The 22,824-nt window shown below is 43.8% G+C and overlaps 1 protein-coding gene across 3 annotated transcripts in view; it reads left to right on the forward strand.

The window, feature by feature from the left end:
• LOC135505141 (phosphatidylcholine:ceramide cholinephosphotransferase 1-like) overlaps positions 1-22,824 on the forward strand; it is a 51,365-nt gene that overhangs the window by 13,338 nt on the left and 15,203 nt on the right. Inside the window, exon 1 of one of the 3 annotated variants that reach the window (XM_064924264.1) lies at positions 9,932-10,029. The exons of the other annotated variants lie outside the window; for them this stretch is intronic. The gene's annotated coding sequence lies outside the window, so the exon portion shown is untranslated. Of the gene's footprint in view, positions 1-9,931; positions 10,030-22,824 lie in introns of those variants that run through there. 3 annotated transcript variants of the gene reach the window in all.

Consider the following 22,824-nt stretch of genomic DNA (forward strand, 5'->3'; position numbering starts at 1 on the left):
AATTGACAACTCGTAAATTGAATTAAATAAACCAATACTTGTTTCTCAGTGTTGCGTAGGTTGTGCACTCTACAAACAATGAGAATAGGAAGACTGGAATAATAATATTGAATGCATGAAAATAAATTACCATAACCAAATTAAACATTGTACATTAGAAATGATAGGAATTAACAGTAAATACACTACTGGTGATATAAAGTTGAAGTCAGAAGTTTACATCTTAGCCAAGTACATTTCAACTCAGTGTTTCGCACTTCCTGACATTTAATCCTAGTAAAAATTTCCTGTCTTAGGTCAGTTAGGATCACCACTTTATTTTAAGAATTTGAAATGTCAGTATAATAGTAGAGGATGATTTATTTCTTTCATCACACTCCAATACCTTGACTTTGTTGTCCTTAAGCCATTTTTCCACAACTTTAGAAGTATGCTTGGGGTCGTTGTCCATCCGGAAGACCCATTTGCGACCAAGCTTTAACTTCCTGACTGATGTCTTGAGATGTTGCTTCAATATATCCACATAATTTTCATTCCGAATGATGCCGTCTATTTTGTGAAGCGCACTAGTCCAACCTGCAGCAAAGCACCCCCAAAACATGATGCTGCCACCCCCGTGCTTCACGGGTGGGATGGTGTTCTTCGGGTTGCAAGCCTCGCCCTTTTCTTCTAAACATAACAATGATCATTATGGCAAAACAGTTCTATTTTTGTTTCATCAGACTAGAGGATGTTTCTCCAAAAAGTACGATCTTTGTCCCCATGTGCAGTTGCAAACGGTAGTCTGACTTTTTTATGGGGGTTTGGAGCAGTGGCTTCTTCCTTGCTGAGTGTCTTTTCAGGTTATGTGGACATAGGACTTGTTTTACTGTGGATATAGATACTTTTGTACCTGTTTCCTCCAGCATCTTCACAAGGTCCTTTGCCCGACCGCGTCTCCTTCCTGAGCGGTATGACAGCTGTGTGGTCCCATGGTGTTTATACTTGCGTACTATTGTTTGTACAGATGAATGTGGTACCTTCAGGCGTTTGGAAATTGCTCCCAAGGATGAAAGACTTGTTGCAGTCTATAATTTAATTACTTTTGATTTTCCCATGATGTCAAGCAAAGGGGCACTGAGTTTGAAGGTAGGCCTTGAAATACATCTACAGGTACACCTCCAATTGATTCAAATGATGTCAATTAGCCTATCAGAAGCTTCTAAAGCATGACACCATTTTCTGGAATTTTCCAAGCTGTTTAAAGACAGTCAACTTAGTGTATGTAAACTTCTGACCCACTGGAATTGTGATACAATGAGTTATAAATTAATCTGTCTGTAAACAATTGTTGGGAAAATTACTTGTGTCATGCACAAAGTAGATGCCCTAAATGACTTTTCAAAACTATAGTTTGTTAACAAGACGTGTGGAGTGGTTGAAAAACAAGTTTTAATGACTCCAACCTAAGTGTATGTAAATGTCTCACTTCAACTGTACTGTGCCTTTGGAAAGTATTCAGACCCCTTGACGACTTTTTCCATATTTTGTTAGGTTAGCCTTATTCTAAAACGTACATTTTCCCCCTCTTCAATCTACACACAAAGCAAAAACATTTTTTAAACATTTGTTAAAAATGACATTAACATAAGAAAAAATGCACTCAATTTGGAGCACCTTTGGCAGTGATTACAGCCTCAAGTCTTCTTGGGTATGATGCTAAACGCTTGGCACACTTGTATTTGGAGTTTCTCATTCTTCTATGCAGATCCTCAAGCTCTGTCAGGTTGGATGGGGAGCATTGCTGCACAGCTACTTTTAAATCTCTCCAGATATGTTTGATCGGGCTGGGCCACTCAAGGACATTCAGAGACTTGTCCAGAAGCCACACCTGTGTCTTGGCTGTGTGCTTAGGGTCATAGTCCTGTTGGACGGTGAACCTTCGCCCCCAGTTTGAGGTCCTGAGCACTCTGGAGCAGGTTTTCATCAAGGATCTCTTTTTTTTTAAATTAACTAGTCAAGTTGCTTAAGAACAAATTCTTATTTTACAATGACAGCCAAACCCTCCCCTAACCCGGACGACGCTGGGCCAGTTGTGCGCCACCCTATGGGACTCCCGATCACGGCCGGTTGTGATGCATCCCAGGATCGAACCTGGGTCTGTAGTGACACCTCTAGCACTGAGATGCAGCGCCTTAGACCGCTGTGCCACTTGGGAGCCCCCTTTGCTCCGTTCATCTTTGCCTCGACCCTGACTAGTTTCCCAGTCCCTGCCACTTAAAAGGATCCCACAGCATGATGCTGCCACCACCATGCTTCACCGTAGGGATGGTGCCAGGTGTCCTCCAAACGTGACGCTTTGCATTCGGGTCAAAGAGTTTAATGATGTTTCTCATGGTCTTGAGTCTTTCGGTGCCTTTGTCAAACTCTGTCATGTGCCTTTTACTGAGTGGCTTCCGTCTGGTCTCTCTACCATAAAGGCCTGATTGGTGGAGTGCTGCAGAGGTGGTTGTCCTTCTGGAAGGTTCTCACATCTTCACAGAGGAACTCTAGGAGCTCTGTCAGTGACATTAGGATTCTTGGTCACCTCCCTTACCAAGGTCCTTCTCCTCCGATTGCTCATTTTGGCCGGGCAGCCAGCTCAAGGAAGAGTCTTGGTGGTTCCGAACTTCTTCCATTTAAGAATGATGGAGCCCGCTGTGTTGTTGGACCTTCAATGCGGCAGACATTTTTTTTTGGTACCCTTCCCCAGATCTGTGCCTCGACGCAATCCTATTTTGGAGCTCTATGGAAAATTCCTTCAACCTCGTGGCTTGGTTTTTGCTCTGACATACACTGTCAACTATGGGACCTTTATATAGACAGGTGTGTGCCTTTCAAAATCATGTCCAATCAATTTAATTTACCACAGGTGGACTCCAATCAAGTTGTAGAAACATCTCAAGGATGATCAACGGAAACAGGATGCACCTGATCTCAATTTCCAGTCTCATAGCAAAGTGCCAGAATACTTACATAAATAAGGTATTTCTGTCTTTATTTTTAATAAATTTGCAACAATTTCTAAAATCTGTTTTCACTTTGTTATTATGGGGTATTGTGTGTGTAAATTCAGGGTTTTTGTTTATTTTATCCATTTTAGAACAAGGCTGTAATGTATCAAAGTGGAAAAAGTCAAGGGGTTTGAATACTTTCAGACGGCACTGTATGTAATGGGGAATTGATATACACAAACAACTCACACAATGAAGCTATGAAACATTGAATGTGCAAAAATTGGTGGGAGAGAGCACATTCTGGAGAGAGAAGTGAATTGTGCATGGTCACTGACTTTTATGGTGATTTGGTCTCAGCGGAAGTCAAGGCATTCATACTTCTTGTGGAGCAGTGCAGAGTTGTCAAGGAAGTGAGTTTGTGTTTATACAGGATGTACCGCTCCCACCTACCGTCAACCAATCATGTCAATGCAGACCTATACATAGCTCTCTGCATTGTTACAAAATTTGGGAGGCACAAGGCGATACGGTACGGAGCTCAATTTTGCCTCAGCATGCCACTCTAGAGGCTCCGCAATTGCGTCAAACCCTCCAAATGGAGCCTCCGACCTCATTTTCAGATCAAGCATAGATTGGCTTTTAGTTCTCGGCCTCCACAATGGATTAGTTTGTGTGTGTGCATACATACAGTACCAGTTAAAAGTTTCAAGGGTTTTATTTTATTTTTACTATATTTTCTACATTGTAGAATAATAGTGAAGACATCAAAACTATGAAATAACACATGGAATAATGTTGTAACCAAAAAAAGTGTTAAACAAATCAAAATATTTGAGATTCTTCAAATAGCCACCCTTTGCCTTGACAGCTTTGCACACTCTTGGCATTCTCTCAACCAGCTTCATGAGGTAGTCACCTGGAATGCATTTCAATTAACAGGTGTGCCTTAAAGTTAATTTGTGAAATTTCCTTCCTTGATGCATTTGAGTTTTGTTGTGATAAGTTATTTATCTGTTATTTTTCCAGGTAAGTTGACTGAGAACACGTTCTAATTTACAGCAACGACCTGGGGAATAGTTACAGGGGAAAGGAGGGGGATGAATGAGCCAATTGTAAACTGGGGATTATTAGGTGAACGTGATGGTTTGAGGGACAGATTGGGAATTTAGCCAGGACACTGGGGTTAACACTTCTACTCTTACAATAAGTGCCATGGGATCTTTAATGACTTCAGAGTCAGGACACCCGTTTAACGTCCCATCCGAAAGACTGCACCCTACACAGGGCATTGGGATATTTTTTAGACCAGAGGAAAGAGGTGCCTCTTACTGGCCCTCCAACACCACTTCCAGCAACATCTGGTCTCCCATCCAGGGACTGACCAGGACCAACCCTGCTTAGCTTCAGAAGCAAGCCAGCAGTGGTATGCTGCTGGCATAAAGGTAGGTAGGGTGGGTATACAGAAGATAGCCCTATTTGGTAAAAGACCAAGTCCATATTGTGGCAAGAACAGCTCAAATAAGCAAAGAGAAAAGACAGTCCGTTACTTTAAGACATGAAGGTCAGTCAATATGGAACATTTCAAGAACAAGAAGTTTCCTCAAGTACAGTCCCAAAAACCAAACGCTAGGATGAAACTGGCTCTCATGAGGACCGCCACAGGAAAGGAAGACCCAGGATAAGTTCATTAGAGTTAACTGCACCTCAGATTGCAGCTCAAATAAATGCTTCAGATTTCAAGTAATAGACATCTCGGCATCAACTGTTCAGAGGGGACTGCGTAAATCAGCTCTTCATGGTCGAATTGCTGCAAAGAAACCACTACTAAAGGACACCAATAAGAAGGGACTTGCTTGGGCCAAGAAACACGAGCCATGGACATTAGACTGGTGGAAATCTGTCCTATTTGTCTGAAATTTGAGCTATTTGGTTCAAATTGTCTTTGAGACGCAGAGTTGGTGAACAGATGATCTCTGCATGTGTGGTTCACCCTGTGAAGCATGGAGGGGGAGATGTTGGTGTGGGGGTGCTTTGTTGGTGACACTGTCTACGATTTATTCAGAATTCAAGGCACCCCCCCCAACTTTATTTAACCAGGTAGGCTAGTTGAGAACAAGTTCTCATTTTTAACTGCGACCCGGCAAAGATAAAGCAAAGCAGTGTGACACAGACAACAATGCAGAGTTACACATGGAGTAAACAATAAACAAGCCGATAACACAAACAAGTCAATGACACAGTAGAGAAAAAAAAGTCTATATACAATGTATGCAAAAGGCATGAGGAGGTAGGCAATAAATAGGCCATAGGAGCGAATGATTACAATTTAGCAGATTAACACTGGAGTGATAAATGAGCAGATGATGATGATGATGATGATGTGCAAGTAGAGATACTGGTGTGCAAAAGAGCAGAAAAGTAAATGAAATAAAAACAGTATGGGGATGAGGTAGGTAAATTGGGTGGGCTATATACCGATGGACTATGTATACAGCTGCAGCGATCGGTTAGCTGCTCATATAGTTGATGTTTAAAGTTGGTGAGGGGAAATAAGTCTCCAACTTCAGTGATTTTTGTAATTCGTTCCAGTCACTTGCAGCAGAGAACTGGAAGGTAAGGTGGCCAAATGAGGTGTTTGCTTTGGGGATGATCAGTGAGATATACCTGCTGGAACATGTGTTATTGTGACCAGTGAACTGAGATAAGGCGGAGCTTTACCTAGCATAGACTTATAGATGACCTGGAGCTAGTGGGTCTGGCGACAAATATGTAGCGAGGGCCAGCCGACTAGAGCATACAGGTTGAAGTGGTGGGTGGTATAAGGTGATTTGGTAACACAACAGATGGCACTGTGATAGACTGCATCCAGTTTGCTGAGTAGAGTATTGGAAGCTATTTTGTAGATGACATCGTGTAGGATAGTCAGTTTTACTAGGGTAAGTTTGGCGGCGTGAGTGTAGGAGGCTTTGTTGTGAAATAGAAAGCCGAATCTAGATTTGATTTTTGGATTGGAGATGTTTAATATGAGTCTGGAAGGAGAGTTTAAAGTCTAGCCAGACACCTAGGTATTTATAGTTGTCCACATATTCTAGGTCGGAACCATCCAGGGTGGTGATGCTAGTCGGGCGGGTGCGGGCAGCAAACGGTTGAAAAGCATGCATTTGGTTTTACTAGCGTTTAAGAGCAGTTGGAGGCCACGGAAGGAGTGTTGTATGGCATTGAAGCTCATTTGGAGGTTAGTTGGCACAGTGTCCAAGGAAGGGCCAGAAGTATACAGAATGGTGTCGTCTGCGTAGAGGTGGATCAGGGAATCGCCCGCAGCAAGAGCGACATCATTGATATATATACAGAGAAAAGAGTCGGCCCGAGAATTGAACCCTGTGGTACCCCCATAGACTGCCAGAGGTCTGGACAATATGCCCTCCGATTTGACACACTGAACTCTGTCTGCAAAGTAGTTGGTGAACCAGGCGAGGCAGTCATTAGAAAAACCAAGGCTATTGAGTCTGCCGATAAGAATACGGTGATTGACAGAGTCAAAAGCCTTGGCCAGGTTGAAGACGGCTTTTATCGATGGTGGTTATGATATCGTTTAGTACCTTGAGCGTGGCTGAAGTGCACCCGTGACCGGCTCGGAAACCGGATTGCACAGCGGAGAAGGTACGGTGGGATTCAAAATGGTCAGGCAATGAGACTGAGATCCTGATTTGAAAACAGTGGAGGTGTATTTGGAGGGCAAGTTGGTCAGGATAATATCTATGAGGGTGCCCATGTTTCGGATTTAGGGTTGTGCCTGATGGGTTCCTTGATGATTTGTGTGAGATTGAGGGCATCTAGCTTAGATTGTAGGACTGCCGGGGTGTTAAGCATATCCCAGTTTAGGTCACCTAACAGAACGAACTCTGAAGCTAGATGGGGGGTGATCAATTCACAAATGGTGTCCAGGGCACAGCTGGGAGTGGAGGGGGGTCGATAGCAGGTGGCAACTGAGACTTATTTCTGTAGAGGTTAATTTTTGTAATTAGAAGTTCAAACTGTTTGGGTATAAAACTTGGCAGGCTTTCCAGGTCTATCTCTGCAGTAGATTGCAACTCTTCCCCCCCCCCCCCTTCACAGTTCTATCTTGACGGAAAATTTTGTAGTTGGGTATGGAAACCTCAATTGTTGGTGGCCTTCCTAAACCAGTATTCAGACACACCTAGGACATCAGGGTTGGCGGAGTGTGCTAAAGCAGTGAGTAAAACAAACTTAGGGAGGAGGCTTCTGATGTTGACATGCATGAAACCAAGGCTTTTTCGATCACAGAAGTCAACAAATGAGGGTGCCTGGGGACACGCGAGGCCTGGGTTTACCCCCACATCACCCAAGGAGGAGTAGAATGAGGGTACGGCTAAAACTGGTCGCCTAGAGCGTTGGGGACAAAGAATAAAAGGAGCAGATTTCTGGGCGTGGTAGAATAGATTCAGGGCATAATGTGCAGACAGGGGTATGGTGGGGTGCGGGTACAGCGGAGGTAAGCCCAGGCACTGAGTGATGAGAGTTGTATCTCTGGATAAGCTGGTTATAATGGGTGAGGTCACCGCATGTGTGGGAGGTGGGACAAAGGAGGTATCAGAGGTATAATGAGTGGAACTAGGGGCTCCATTGTAAACTAAAACAATAACTAAACTAAACAACAGTATACAAGGCATATTGACATGAGCGAGACATACAGCGAGGCATAAAGTAATCACAGGTGTTGATTTGAAGAGCTAGCTAAGACAACAACGGGTGAGACAACAACAGCTCGTCAGCTAAAACAACAGGTAAAATGGCGATGAATGGGCAGAGAGGGTCGGTTAACTACACACAGGGCCTGAGTTCGCAGCTGGGGCTGACAGATCAAAAAAAATAAACAATGGAGAACTGTGATTAATGGACAATCCAGCAGGCATCAGCTATGTAGCCAAGTGATCATAGGGTCCAGGAAGCAGCAATAAATGGAACAGGGAAGCTGCGGAGTAGTCGCTAGCACGCAGGCGACACAGCATTTAAAGTTAGTAGCCCGGGGCTAGTAGAAGCGCCCGCTCCGACGGAGGCCGGTTGAAGGCACAGCGCATGGAGTATTCGTCGGCAGACCAGTCGTGGTGGTGCGGCAGGGTGCCGTGTCGACTAAGGATCCAAGCCAGATGCCGAAAGAGGTATTGTAGTTGTAGTAATTTAGTTTTCTAGCCGGGAGATGCACCTGGCTCACGGCTAACTGGTGCTAGCTTCGGGGCAGAGGCGTTAGCAACTCGGTCGCAGCGGTGATCTGGTGCCAAGGTCCAGACCTTACGGCAAGGATCCGGTGGAGTAGTGTGTTCTAGCTGTTTTTGGGTGGAGTCCGGGTGAACAACTGAGTAGGCCGGGAGGTGGGCCTCAGGGATAGCTTTGGTACTGGGTAACTCTGTGGGTGCTAGCTAGGTTGTGAAGATCAGGAGTCATTGTCCAGGCATTACGGCAGGGATCCAGCGTTGTAGTGGAGAGACAGTCTGTTACTGGTAGGCTGGCGAGTATTATCCAGGCCAAAAAAGTTAAAATATATATATATATATATATATATATATATATATATATATATAAAAAAAATATATATATATAAAAAAAAAAGGCTGGTATCTGTGCAGAAGGTAAAGGCCGCTAGCAGTGGCTAACAATGACTAAACAGTTTGTAGCTAATTAGCTGGTTAGCCTCTAATGGCTAGGTGGTTCTTGCTATAAGGTTTAAAAATTAAATAATAGCGGTTCCGTATCACATTGGGTGAGGCACGTTACCCTAAGGTATAATTAAACTAAAATGGAGAAGAGATTGAAAATAAAAATTGAAATGTATACAAAAAAGACAAAATACAAAAGTACACGAGAGGACGAACAAAACACGTCTGCACTGAGTATGCATGGTTACCACAGCATTCCGCAGCGATACGCCACCCAATCTGATTTGCGCGTAGTAGGACTATCATTTGTTTTTCAACAGGACAATGACACAACACACCTCCAGGCTGTGTAAGGGCTATTTGACCAAGAAGGAGAGTGATAGAGTGCTGCATAAGATGACCTGGCCTCCACAATCACCCAACTTCAACCCAATTGAGATGGTTTGGGATGAGTTGTTTTAGTCGAGCAGTAACACAATGTCGTTCAACCAACAGCCTAACGACCAAACAATGGACCAGTCGACTGATTGGGGTCAGCCCTAAACTCTCACAATGATCCAGAGAATCATTATAACCGGAAACTAAAAATGTCTAGGACCCAGGTCAATGTGAAGGGATCATTATTCTCAAATTGTTGCCTGACCAAAGTCTGCTGTTGATAATCACTAGAAGGTTATGGTGAGACAGAACTTCTCAGCATTACTAGAATGCCAGAGATTGTCATAGAACCCATCGCTGGATTAATAATTAACCTTTGTTGTGCTACAATGGATCAGATTATTCACAGAAAAATGCTTTGCAACATGGTGTTTTACCTTAGCGGTTGTTAAAACGGAAACAGAATTAGGCCAGGTAGGCTGTTGTCCTGTGCTTGTTAGGCTCAGGCCTAACCATAATTTATATATTTCTTTGGATGGTTAATCCTACTTTGAATGGGTGAATTATATCTACTGTGTCTGTAGAGTAGAACTAGGGCCTAATGTATTTCTGTGTCAACACGTAGAACCAACATTGGTTATTTTAGGCTTGACAGATGGATAAACACAAGACTTGCATGACAGTGAGGGTTGAGCTTGATGTCCCTGGTTTGGTACAGATGCTCTGTAAATAGAGGTGGTGTCTGTCTCGGTCTCTGGCGTAAGTTCCCATTGTGTTCCGGCATTATTCACTGACCTCGGACCTTGTTAGGAAGACCTCGGTGCCACTGAGACAAAGTAAGGTAATGAATGATAGTAATTGATCCCTGTGTTGTGGTGAGTAAACTACACTCATGGGTCAAGGAGTTTATCATTACTTGTGGCTGTTCTGTGATTTTGTTTTTCTCATCGGATAATGCCTACGCTACTCGGAGACTGGCTGAAGGACAATGCCTTTGTTTGGTAGGTAGTCTACTATTCTTTGAATGTAAGGCTGTAGACTGAGGTTTTGATTTTTGTAGCTGTGCATGGCTTGCAATGGCATCAGTAACAATCTGAATTCTTTCCTTCCATTGTCTGAAACTGGCCTGGCCTTTTCACGTGTTAGCGTACTGTATAATTTATCCAAACAAGCTCGATTTTATGTTTAACTTTCCTAACCACCAGATGGAAGTGGTTTGAGATGGAGATTCATGCATTCAGCAAATTTAATTTCATGGTCAGTCAAAGGCCAAAGGACACACTGCTGTGGTGTCAAGATTGTTGTGACAACATGAGCGCTGATAAACTTGCTTGCCGGTTTTAGATAATCAAAGGTCACGCACTGCACTTTTCAGGCTCTCACAATGTCTCCAATCTTTGAGTTTTGATCTTGGCTAGCTGATTTTGTTGGGAAAGAAGCACTGGTTAGTTCAAATAGTATGGGGGAATTGACTGAGCAAATTCCTTAAACACAAACCCTGTGTCTGTTGGCAGTTTACCCTATGAATCGCACTACCAGGAGCTGTCCTGTTGGCCCGCAAAACAAATGTATTTGTAAAGTGGATGGAAATCAGTTTACCTTGGAGCAGTTGTTTAATTTCCGTCTGTGCCACAGTAGTGCCTTCAGCACCACGGTTTGTTGAAGGAATGTAGAGAAATTTGAATTCAGCCATTTGGGTTGCAGTAATGTCATGACTCATTTATGGCCTAAAACCCCGGGGGTCATAACTGAGACAAGTGTGGACCGAAGTCAAACTTTCAGTTGCTCGCTCCCACATAAATGCCTGTGTGAAGTACATGGGCAGTTATCCATACTGTCTGAAAAGTATGCAATAGTCCTCTGCCGTTCAACTGGAAAGGTCACTGCAGAGACGGGCGAATAAGCTGGCAAAGTTCCCCACTTTTTTTTATCTCTCAGCATACTTCAATCCCAACGTTAGTACTGTACTTTTATCAGAGAGACGGTGCAGACCTCGTGAAGTGACCAAATTATTTTTATGGCTGCTGAATTTTTCCTCTTCAATGTCTTATTTTAAGAAGAACATTGTCAAGAATTTTCTTCTAGGTATTAGCCAATCTGTCCTGAAGTGTTAATTGGTTTAGAACGTCTACTTCTGTGTCATACACTTAAAGGGATGTTCCTTATATTCAAATTCTTTAAAGCTAGTGTTTTGGTGCCCCGGTACCACTGCTGAAGGGCCAAGTGAGTAAATGTCACCTGTTCGGTGGCTGGAGGCGAATGCTTTGAATGTAGATACTGGTAAGCTCGGTCTATTTCCATTGAATGTGAGAGAAGGGTTGAACACCTAAAGCCTACGTGTCATATTGCTGCTTTGTTTCTGGGTTTTCTGATTGTAGGCCTATTTCATCCTTACAATGATCAATAAGCAAATGCTTTGTAAGCATAGGTGAGTACGTAGACATGTGAAATTCAATACAGATGAGAGTAGTATGTATACTTGTGCTCAATGCAAGATACTTTTTGTGAGCTTCGTCTCATTTCTGTAACAGAGAACCCCTTTTGTAAACAATTCCACAGGGAATAAGAAATCTGAAGACTGCTTGAAAGTGGGTGTGACTCATGTGGCCAAGCACTTGGCTAGGAATACCTTTTGACTGCTGTAGGAATCCTTTATCTCATTGAACTAAAGGTACCACCACTATGAACTCATTTTGGCTTGAGAAAATGTTTGACTCTTCGGGGTATCAATGGGTGAAATCACCCTGTCCCCTATTCTTTTAGAATTCCATATCAGCCGTCATTCCGAATTGATTCATTTACACTTGATTGTCACGAAATATCCACTGTGTTATCATCCAGAATCTCACGGATAGATTTGCAGGTTAACGTTAAATGGGACGTAACAACTTTCGCAAGAATTTTACTTCTGGGTAACAAAGTTTATCATCCAGATTAAACAGTGAGCTCAACAAAGCACTATAGAGTTACTACAGAGAAAACAGAATTTGCGCTACACTTAACCCTGGGAAAGCACATCCTGACTTTGGGGCATAGTTAATATTAAAAGATCCCTTTCTGTGTGGTTACTGATTATGCAAGGCGTAACCAGGCAACTCGCTAACAGAGCTTAACAGCTTCCCCTACATGCCTTCACGATTCTTATGAAAGTAGAAATGCTGCCTGGCCTGTGAGCTGGCCAACCGGGGATGCTTACACCAACTGAGTGTTTCCGAATGACTGTTCAGCAACGGATGGGTGGGACTCCCTGAAGGTCTGAGCTTAGTGTCACTGCCCAACGCAGCCAGGGGGAAATTCTGAGGAGTTGAGTGATTAACATTTTCTGTCTGGTTGGGGCAGCTTTTTCTCAGAGCTTTTTTGTTGTTGTATTGTAGCGCCTCTGACTTGGAAAAGGAAGACCATGGCAGGCAGCACAAACTCTAAATATCACAGGTACAGTGGCTTCCGAAAGTATTCACCCCCCTGGCATTTTTCCTATTTCGTTGCCTTAACCTGAAATGTGTATTTAAAAAAAAAAATGTTTAGGGGTTTGTATCATTTTGATTTATGCATGCCTACCACTTTGAAGATGCAAAATATTTTTTATTGTGAAACAAGCAAGAAATAAGACAAAAAACAAAACTTGAGCGTGCATAACTATTCACCGCCCTAAAGTCAATACATTGTAGAGCTACCTTTTTGCAGCAATTACAGCTGCAAGTCTCTTGGGGTGGTCTCTAAGCTTGGCACATCTAGCCACTGGGATTTTTGTCCATTCTTCAAGACAAAACATTTACATTTACATTTAAGTCATTTGGCAGACGCTCTTATCCAGAGCGACTTACAAATTGGTGAATTCACCTTATGACATCCTGCTCCAGCTCCTTCAAGTTGGATGGGTTCTGCTGGTGTACAGCAATCTTTAAGTCATACCACAGATTCTCAATTGGATTGAGGTCTAGGCTTTGACTAGGCCATTCCAAGACATTTAAATGTTTCCCCTTAAACCACTCTAGTGTTGCTTTAGCAGTATGCTTAGCGTCATTGGTTAGATAAAGGTGAAAAAAAATCTAAAATTGTCCTCCTGGAAGGTGAACCTCCGTCCCAGTCTCAAATTTCTGGAAGATTGAAACAGGTTGCCTTCAAGAATTTCCCTGTATTTAGCGCCATCAATCATTCCTTCAATTCTGACCATTTTCCCTGTCCCTGGCAATGGAAAAACACCCCCACAGCACGATGCTGCCACCATCATGCTTCACTGTGGGGATGGTGTTCTCGGGTTGATGAGGTGTTGGGTTTGCGCCAGACATAGCATTTTCCTTGATGGCCAAAAAGCTCAATTTTAATCTCATCTGACCAGAGTACCTTCTTCCATAGGTATGGGGAGTCTCCCACATGCCTTTCGGGGAACACCAAACGTTTTTGTTTAAGAAATTGCTTTTTTTCTGGCCACTCTTCCGTAAAGCCCAGCTCTGTCTAGTGTACGGCTTAGTGGTCCTATGGACAGATACTCCAATCTCCACTGTGGAGCTTTGCAGCTCCTTCAGGGTTATTTTTGGTCTCTTTGTTTAGGTGGTTAGCCCTCACTTGGCAGGTTTGTTGTGGTGCCATATTCTTTCCATGTTTTAATAATGGATTTAATGGCGCTCCATGGGATGTTCAAAGTTTCTGATATTTAAAAAAAAAAAAAAAAACTTTGTCCCTGACCTGCTTGGAGAGTTCCTTGGTCTTGGTGGTGCCCCTTGCTTAGTAGTGTTGCAGACTGAGGCCTTTCAGAACAGGGTGTGTGTGTGTACTGAGATCATGTGACACTTATATTGCACACAGGTGGGCTTTATTTAACTAATTCTGCAACTTCTGAAGGTAATTGGTTGCACCAGATCTTATTTAGGGGTGTCATAGTAAAGGAGGTGAATACATATGCACACACCACCTTTCCTGTTTTTTTTTCTTGGTTTTTTTTCGAATTTACTGAAACAATTTTTTCCACTTCACCAATTTTGACTATTTTGTATGTCCATTACATGAAATTCAAATTACAGGTTGTAATGCAACAAAATAGGAAAAATTCCAAGGGGGATGAATACTTTTGCAAGGCTGTGTGTTTTTTATTAATTTCTTCAACTTACACACACACACTGTTTTTATTAATAAGGATAGGTTCCCAACTGAGATTCTGTCATCAACTAGTTGTCTCCATGTAAGGTCACTGGGAATGTGTGTGCCAGAGGAGGCTGGTGGGAGGAGCTATAGGAGGAAGGATCTTTGTAATTGCTGGAATGGAACGGTATCAAACACAAACATATGGAGCCCACATGTCTGACTCTGTTCCATTCATTTAATTCCAGCCATTACAATGAGCTCGTCCTCCTATAATCCTTCCCACCAGCCTCCTCTGGTGTGGGCAATGCACATGTTCACTGGTTTTATTTTCCTTACATGGTTTGAAGAGACCTGAGTAGGAAATAAACTGAAGTTTGCAGAGGCTACTACTTCAACTTTGTACTAAGGCTAGTATGTACTTTTAGGCGTAGGCTTCCAGGAACAACTGATTCATCCTATGAAGCAATCGGTGCTCATAATATCCCACTGGGTGCTGACGTCAGTTCAATATCTAGTTTTGATTTACATTTGGTTGAGATGTCAACTAAATTGAAATCAACAAAAAATGTCACCATGTCATTGGATTTGAGTTGAACTGATTGGATTTGCAAAATATTTTTTTCACGTTTGATTCAAAGTCCTCACATTTCTGTTTTTGTTTGAAATGACATGGATTCACCCAGTGGGATTATCATGAATTATGTTGTGAAACTGCTTGATCATGTTAACTCTTCTTTAGATTTTCAATAGGGACAGTAACTCAGACTGACAATTCTAGCAACTTAATGTAATAACTATCTTAGATATCCTAAATCAATCTTGCCTCACGTAACTATTCAACAAGGGGTATAACTTCATTATTTTATATCCTCCTGTGTTGTATAGGCCAGTATACTGGACCATGAGGCCTACAGGGTTGAAGGCTTAAAATCAGTCCATTTGGGCCACCCCTTATGTTTAGAACGATAACTCCTCTCCCTGCTTTAGGCCTATATGTTATTACTGATCTCAATGGTGGTGGACACAGCCAAGTCAGACCCTTTTTTTTGGCATTCGGGTTTCTTTCCCACGGCTCCTCTCTGTGGCTTGTCATTCACACTGGTTTGAGGGCACTTTAATCGGCACGTTTGTGGCACGTACAATTTAATAGACCGCATGTCAAGGTGACAATATGCCCACAATTTATATTTGGCATTTAATGACGATCTAAATTTTGTTTAAAAAATACATTTGAGACCAACAGCTCGCAGTTGTTGATTCATGCTCTTGGCAAGCTTTAACTCGTCTTGCAAACACCAGCCTCTCGAGCTCACTGTGTTTAGACTAAGCTTTACCCCGAGTTACTCACACTTAAAACAATGTATTTCCTGTTATGGTGGTAACATTGCCTGGCATTGCATTGTGCATAAGAACAGCCCTTAGCTGTGGTATATTGGCCATATATCACACCCACTCGGGCCTTATTGCTTAAATAACGCATGGTATATCAGCACGGTAGAATTAAATGGCTATAGTTCATTCTTACATACATCCTGTGAAATATTTGGCTCTAATAAGAATTACTAGAATGGGCTTGGAACCTCTAAACCTGTCAGTCTAACTGGTATTCTCATGGATACGTGCAATGGAGGACCTGGTATTGTGACGCACGATTGCCACGGTTACCAGGCTTCCTCCAGGCGTCTGAGTCATGGACGATATGAATTGGAAATGGCTTGATAAAGTAGAATAAAAGTTTTATTTCAATGGGCTGATGACTTTGAAAAGAGTTTGCAGACTAGATGGCTAGCTGATCGGGTCATTTGATTTAGCAAGCTCAATGCTAAAAACATAGCGAGCTGAGCAGGTAAGATAGCCAGCATGGTTAAATAAATCATGCAATCTGTAAATCTTTACTCACCGTGACAACATTAGATAACTTTCTAAAGGAAATGTTTTTCAGTCTTCTGCACTATAACTGTACTGTAGCCAACGACCTAGCCAACTAGATACTTTTGGACAGTGACAGCCTGTCATTTTATGATTTTAGAGTTCGCCTGTGTCACGTAGAGTTAAAAAAAAAAATCAAATAGATCAAGTTTGAACTTGTTGTATTAGAGTGCCCTCTAATGGTAAAGAACGGCATTGACTATAGCATATTTTCTGCACTGTAATGCCAGATGCATGCAATGATTTAATACTTTATTTTTTTTCATGAGGATAGCAATAAAAAGGGTGAATAAATTCCCTGTGCCTTTACTGACTGCCACAAAGTAACCGGAGGAGTAGAGGTCAATTCTAATAATTATCTTCCATAGGTATAAAACTTCGAATTAGTGTTCATTAGTTGTAACATCACAGAACTCGAATGAGATTATATTCATTTAACACATACATTCCTAATCAAAACTGAAGGCACATTAAAATGAAATTAAATGTTTATTATGAAACATACACGCTACATCACCAAAAGTATGTGGACACCCCTTCAAATGAGAAGATTTGGCTTTTTCAGTCAAACCCGTTGCTGACAGGTGTATAAAATCAAGCACCCAGCCATGCAATCTCCATAAACAAACATTGACAGTAGAATGGCCTTACTGAAGAGCTCAGTGACTTTCAATATGGCACTGTCATAGATTGCCACCTTTCCAACAAGTCTGTTCGTCAAATGTCTGCCCTGCGAGAGCTGCCCCGGTCAACTAAGTGCTGTTATTGTGAAGTTGAAACGTCTATGAGCAACAACGGCTCAGCCACGAAATCGTAGGCCACAGAAGTTCACAGAACATGACCGCTGAAGTGCGTAGCGTGTGAAAATCGTCTGTTTCAAACAGCGTCTGGAAGAAACGTCAGCAAAATAACTGTTAGTCGGGAGCTTCATGAAATGGATTTCCATGGCCGAGCAGCTGCACACAAGCCTAAGATCATCATGCGCAATGCCAAGCGTCGGCTGGAGTGGTATAAATCTTGCCGCCATTTGACTCTGGAGCAGGGGAAACGCACTCTCTGGAGTGATGAATCACGCTTCATCATCTGGCAGTCCGATGGCCAAATCTGTGTTTGGCGGGTGCCAGGATAACGCTACCTGCATAGTGCCAACTGTAAAGTTTGGTGGAGGAGGAATAATGGTCTGGGGCTGGTTTTCATGGTTCAGGCTAGGCCCCTTAGTTCCAGTGACGGAATCTTAACGCTACAGCATATAATGATTGTCTAGACGTTTCTGTGCTTCCAACTGTTTAGCAACAGTTTGGGCAAGGCCCTTTCCTGTTTGTGCACAGGGACATTGTCATGCTTAAAGTGAGGTCCGTACAGAAATGATTTGTCAATCAGTGTGGAAAAACTTGACTGGCATGCACAGTGCCCTGTCCTCATCCCCATCGAACACCTTTGGAATGAATTGGAACGCAGACCGCGAGCCAGACCTAATTGCCCAACATCCATGCCCAACCTCACTAATGCTCTTGTGGCTGAATGGAATCATAGTGGAAAGCCTTCCCAGAAGGGTGGATGCTGTTGTAGCAACAAAGGGGGGACCAACTCCATATTAATGGCCATGACTTTGGAATGAGATGTTTGATGAGCACGTATCCACTTACACTACATGACCAAAAGTATGTTTTAGATTCCCAGGAATGAGAAATGGCAGTGTCACTACTTATGCAGCAGGCATTTCAAAATAAAATGTAAAAAATCAGACAATTCACATGTGACACTTAGGGAAGACTCATTCCCTACAGAATTTGAGGTATGGAATTACACATTCACTACAAAGATATGCTGAGGATAACTCCTCAACAAAAAACCCTATGTAATTAAACAGATTAATTTATTCATGTACCATTTTTTTTATATCCGGGAATTCCGCTTGCTTCCACGAGCCCAACCCCAAAGACAGTTTGCTGTGTAAACATGCAGTAAAAGAGATCTACTACATCACTGTAGATTCAGTCATAATGCAAAAACAGTTTGCAGGCTGTTCTTTAAAAAAATAAATTGCATGTTGCTTTGTAAAAAGGGGAACCATGACTATGCTAGAATGAGTCCTAGTAAGAGTTCAGAGGCACTCATTCGCAGCCTGGATCATGACTTGCAAGACCCTATACTTGACTTACAAGACCATATTCCAAGTCCTACACTATCAACTCCCTCAGGAACCATATACCCTGTAAGCAGTCCATAGATACCCACTACACATACAAAAATTAGAGGCCAAGTCATAGCGAGTCACGAGTTGGCTCCTTGTGGAGCCTTCTCGCCCGGGCCATAATGAATGCATTTGTATTTAGTGTCTTTTTATGTATTATTCCGTTTGATTGTTGTTCATTTAGAATGTGTACCTTCACAAGAAACTCACTGCACCACATAACATTAGCCTACTTCAACACTGTCCTCCATATCAATCAGGCTTGCTAGCCAGATGGTTTAATGTGACTTTTTACCCAGGATTTTTTATTTTTCTTGTGATTTTAAAAATCTATATAATTATGATTTCTAATAAGGTACACAAATGGTGAGAACCAAGTGACAACAGAGAACCAAGTGACAACCTAACCCAAGAGAATGTTATCTACGTCTCACCTAGCTAAGTTAACGTTAGCTAGCTAACGTAAACTCGTACATTGCCTTGGTCCGTACAATTGCCTCATTTTAGCGCCCCAAAAACGTAATACTTCCAGATCAACTGTAATGTCAATACCATTGTAAAGCACAATTTCTCCCCTTTCCAACAGAATCAATTACATGACCTAAACACTGCCCGTTTCTGCATAATTCAAGCAGGCAATGAGCCCCGTCTGGTCTTTTTAAAAATGGCGGGTGACGAAGCGAAACTAATGTGTGATAGTGAGAAGGAGAAAGGAGGAGCTTTTTTTTCACTCAATCTGTCCAATTTATCACGTTATCGCCGCTAAAATGTAAATAAAACACTATAAAGAGTTTATATAATGTGTCATTACATACCTATTTGAATTGGGTTTTTAGGGCGGTAATAAAGTGATCTTAGAAGTAAACAGTGTCTTTGAGAATGATGATTGCATACAATGATGACGCAAAAAATGACTAGGTATCCCCGTCACTGTCCATTTCTTGTTTTTAAAGGATGAGAGAAGTGCTACACCTGGTGGAGAGAGATTGTAAGACAGAAGTAGTTGCTTTATGCGAGCTGTACTGTACGTTACGACATGCCATGTCTAGATGTAACAGGATGGTCCGTTTTTTCAACTTTTCTCCAATACTATAGAGCCATTACCATGTCGATCAACGCTTGAATAGAAACAGTCCACACCCCTGATTTTGAAGTCAACACAGTAGCTACAGTCCCATTTAGTTTTCTTTGTAGCCTCATTTGAATGTCTGCGGGTACATTTGTATGGAACTGGGATCAGTGAAATGTAGGCTAAACTGACAACTGCGTGAAGAGCAGAAATTTCAACTAGCAAGCAAGTCGAAGCAAAGAAAAACGCGGAGGGGGATTCTGGCAGGGGGAGATTTGATTTTTCGGCACAACACCGGCAAATGAACACATTTTTATCTCGGGCAAATGTGTAAATTATAGCCATAATCAACTCTATGCGTTCTCTCGAAAATAATGCAACTCTGTGGAAGGTGTGTTCCACGACGCGCTATTTTCCATAGAACGCATCGTTATGCCTCGATCACACCACCGACAGTGTTTATGCAGTTTTCTACACCAGAATTGTATTAATTTACAATGGAAGCAGTGCGTTGTGTGGTGCCCCTGGTTCAGCAAGAGGCCTTAATGGCTAGAACATTCTCATCTTCTGTCGGAGATGCTGACTTCCATTAAGCAAATATCTGATCGACTTACCCCGGCAACAGTTCCCGTCCCAGTACCTCAGGTTCACGTACCCATGGCAGTTAACCCCCTGGCTGAACCTCGTCTTCCACCTCCCCAACGGTTCTCAGGTGATCCAAGTGCTTGTAAAGGCTTTCTCACTCAATGTTCTCTCTCCTTTGAGCTGCAACCTCGATCGTTTCCCACCGACCGGTCTAAGATCGCATATATCATCACCCTGCTGTCGGAAAAAGCCCTGGCCTGGGCTACTGCTGTGTGGGATGCCCATAGTTCCTGCTGTGCCAGCTACTCTGCCTTTGCTGAGGAATTCAAACGAGTGTTTCAAGGCCCAAGCAGTGGTTCTGACTCAGCCAAACAGCTCCTGACTCTCCATCAAGGTTGGCGCAGCGTGACGGACTATGCCATCCAGTTCCGCACGGTGGCAGCAGCGAGTGGCTGGAACAACGAGGCGCTCACGGTGTGCTTTCTGAAAGGCCTTTCCGACACTATCCAAGATGAACTGGCCACTCGGGAACCACCGGACAATCTCGAGTCCCTGATCAAGTTGGCCTCACGCATTGACCAGCGTCTGAGAGAGAGAACTCAACCGTAGACCTCTAGCCCCTATCAGTCCCAGCTCCGAGTCCCCACCTTTATCATCGCTGGCTCCACCGGAACCCATGCAGATTGGACGCATCTCCCAGGCTGAGAGAGACCGCCGGATGAGGGAGCGACGCTGTCTATATTGCGGCAAACCGGGCCATTTCCGTTCCACGTGTCCCGGGCTCCAGGGAAACGCTCTGTCCCGTACAGACCGGGGGAACTGTAGCGGGAAACATAACCTCCTCCCATCCGTCCAACTCCCGTCTGCTCATTCCAGTCACCCTCTCCTGGGACAACCACAAGCTTCACCTTCAAGCCTTGGTAGACTCTGGAGCCGCAGGTAACTTCATGGATGGTGTCTGGGCGAAGGAGAATGGCGTTCCCTCTGAACCTCTAAGTGACCCCATGAGGGTTACTACATTGGATGGAAGCCCTTTGGGATCTGGACTTGTCACTCATGTCACTACCTCCTTGAGACTTTCAGTTTCACAACACCAGGAATTGATGAACTTTCATTTGATCTCCTGTTCCGAGTTCCCTCTCGTCCTTGGATACCCCTGGCTTCACAGCCATAACCCTCACATCGACTGGTCTGTGGGCACTATCAAGCAGTGGGGTCCTACGTGCCAAGCTACTTGTATTTTCCAGAATTCCCAGAGTTCTACTCCCGAGTCTTTAGAATCCATCGACCTGACCCGAGTTCCCGAGTGTTACCATGACCTCAAACTGGTGTTTAGCAAACAGAGGGCCACCATGCTACCACCCCATAGACCTTACGATTGCCCCATCGACCTGTTTCCGGGCACTTGCCCCCAGGAGTCGGATCTTTTCCCTATCTCCACCCGAACGAGCTGCTATGGATACCTACATCAAGGACGCTCTGGAAGCAGGCCTCATGCGTCCATCCACCTCCCCGGCGGGAGCAGGGTTTTTCTTTGTGGCCAAGAAAGACGGTGGATTACGTCCTTGCATCGACTACCGGGGACTCAATGCCATAACCGTCCGTAACCGTTACCCGCTACCCCTTATGGCCACAGCCTTCGAGCTGCTCCAGGAAGCAGTTGTTTTCACTAAGCTTGACCTGCGGAACGCATACCATCTTGTGCGGATCAGACCTGGTGACGAGTGGAAGACCGCTTTCAACACGCCTACTGGTCACTATGAATACTTGGTGATGCCCTTCGGCCTGACCAACGCCCCAGCGGTGTTCCAGCGCTCATAAGCGATGTGCTTAGGGATATGCTTAACATATTTGTGTTCGTTTACTTGGATGACATCCTCATCTTTTCGAGCTCCCTTCAAGAACACACTAAGCATGTCAGACAAGTACTCAAACGCCTCCTGGACAGCCATCTGTACGTTAAGCCGGAAAAATGTGAATTCCATTCATCCCGAGTACAATTCCTGGGATTTGTAGTGGAACCCGGTCGAGTCCAAATGGACCCTAGGAAGGTAGGGGCGGTAGCGGATTGGCCCACCCCAAATCCGTTAAGGATGTTCAGCGTTTCCTGGGCTTCACAAACTTTTACCGCAAGTTCATCAAGAACTTCAGTTTGGTGGCAGCTCCTCTCTCAGCTTTAACCAAGGGTGGCAATGCAAGGTTTTTGTGGGGAAGAGAAGCTGAGACGGCCTTCCAAGGACTCAAGCAGCGCGTCCTCTCTGCTCCCATCCTGATACTACCGACTACGGATGAACCATTTGTGGTGGAGGTAGACGCATCAGAGGTTGGTGTTGGAGCTGTCCTGTCTCAGAGGGGTGAAGACAAGAAGCTTCATCCGTGCGCTTTCTTCTCACACCGGCTTACCCCGACTGAGAGGAACTACGATGTGGGGGATCGTGAACTCCTAGCGGTTAAGATGGCATTGAAGGAATGGAGACACTGGCTCGAGGGCTTCTCACCCGTTTCAAGTGCTTACGGACCACAAAAATCTGGAGTATATCCAGCAGGCGAAGCGGTTGAACTCTAGACAAGCTAGATGGTCTCTTTTCTTCAATCGATTCCAGTTTATCCTCACCTATCGGCCCGGGTCGAAGAATCTCAAACCGGATGCCCTGTCCCGAGTCTACGCTCCTGCCATTCGAGATGACACGGACATGCCTGTCCCTTCCTGCTGCTAAGATTGTGGCTCCGATCTCGTGGCAAGTTGAGGATACCGTGAGACGTGCTCAAGCTAGCGAACCGGACCCTAAAGGAGGCCCTGCCAATCGGTTGTTTGTCCCCAAGGCAGTGAGGACTCAGGTCCTTCTGTGGGGGCACTCCTCTCGCCTCACCTGTCATCCGGGCGTAGGTCGCACCTTGGAGTTCATCCAGCGTAAGTTCTGGTGGCCTACCATAAGA

Source organism: Oncorhynchus masou, chromosome 18 (assembly GCF_036934945.1).
Source record: "Oncorhynchus masou masou isolate Uvic2021 chromosome 18, UVic_Omas_1.1, whole genome shotgun sequence".
Taxonomy (NCBI): Eukaryota; Metazoa; Chordata; class Actinopteri; order Salmoniformes; family Salmonidae; genus Oncorhynchus; species Oncorhynchus masou.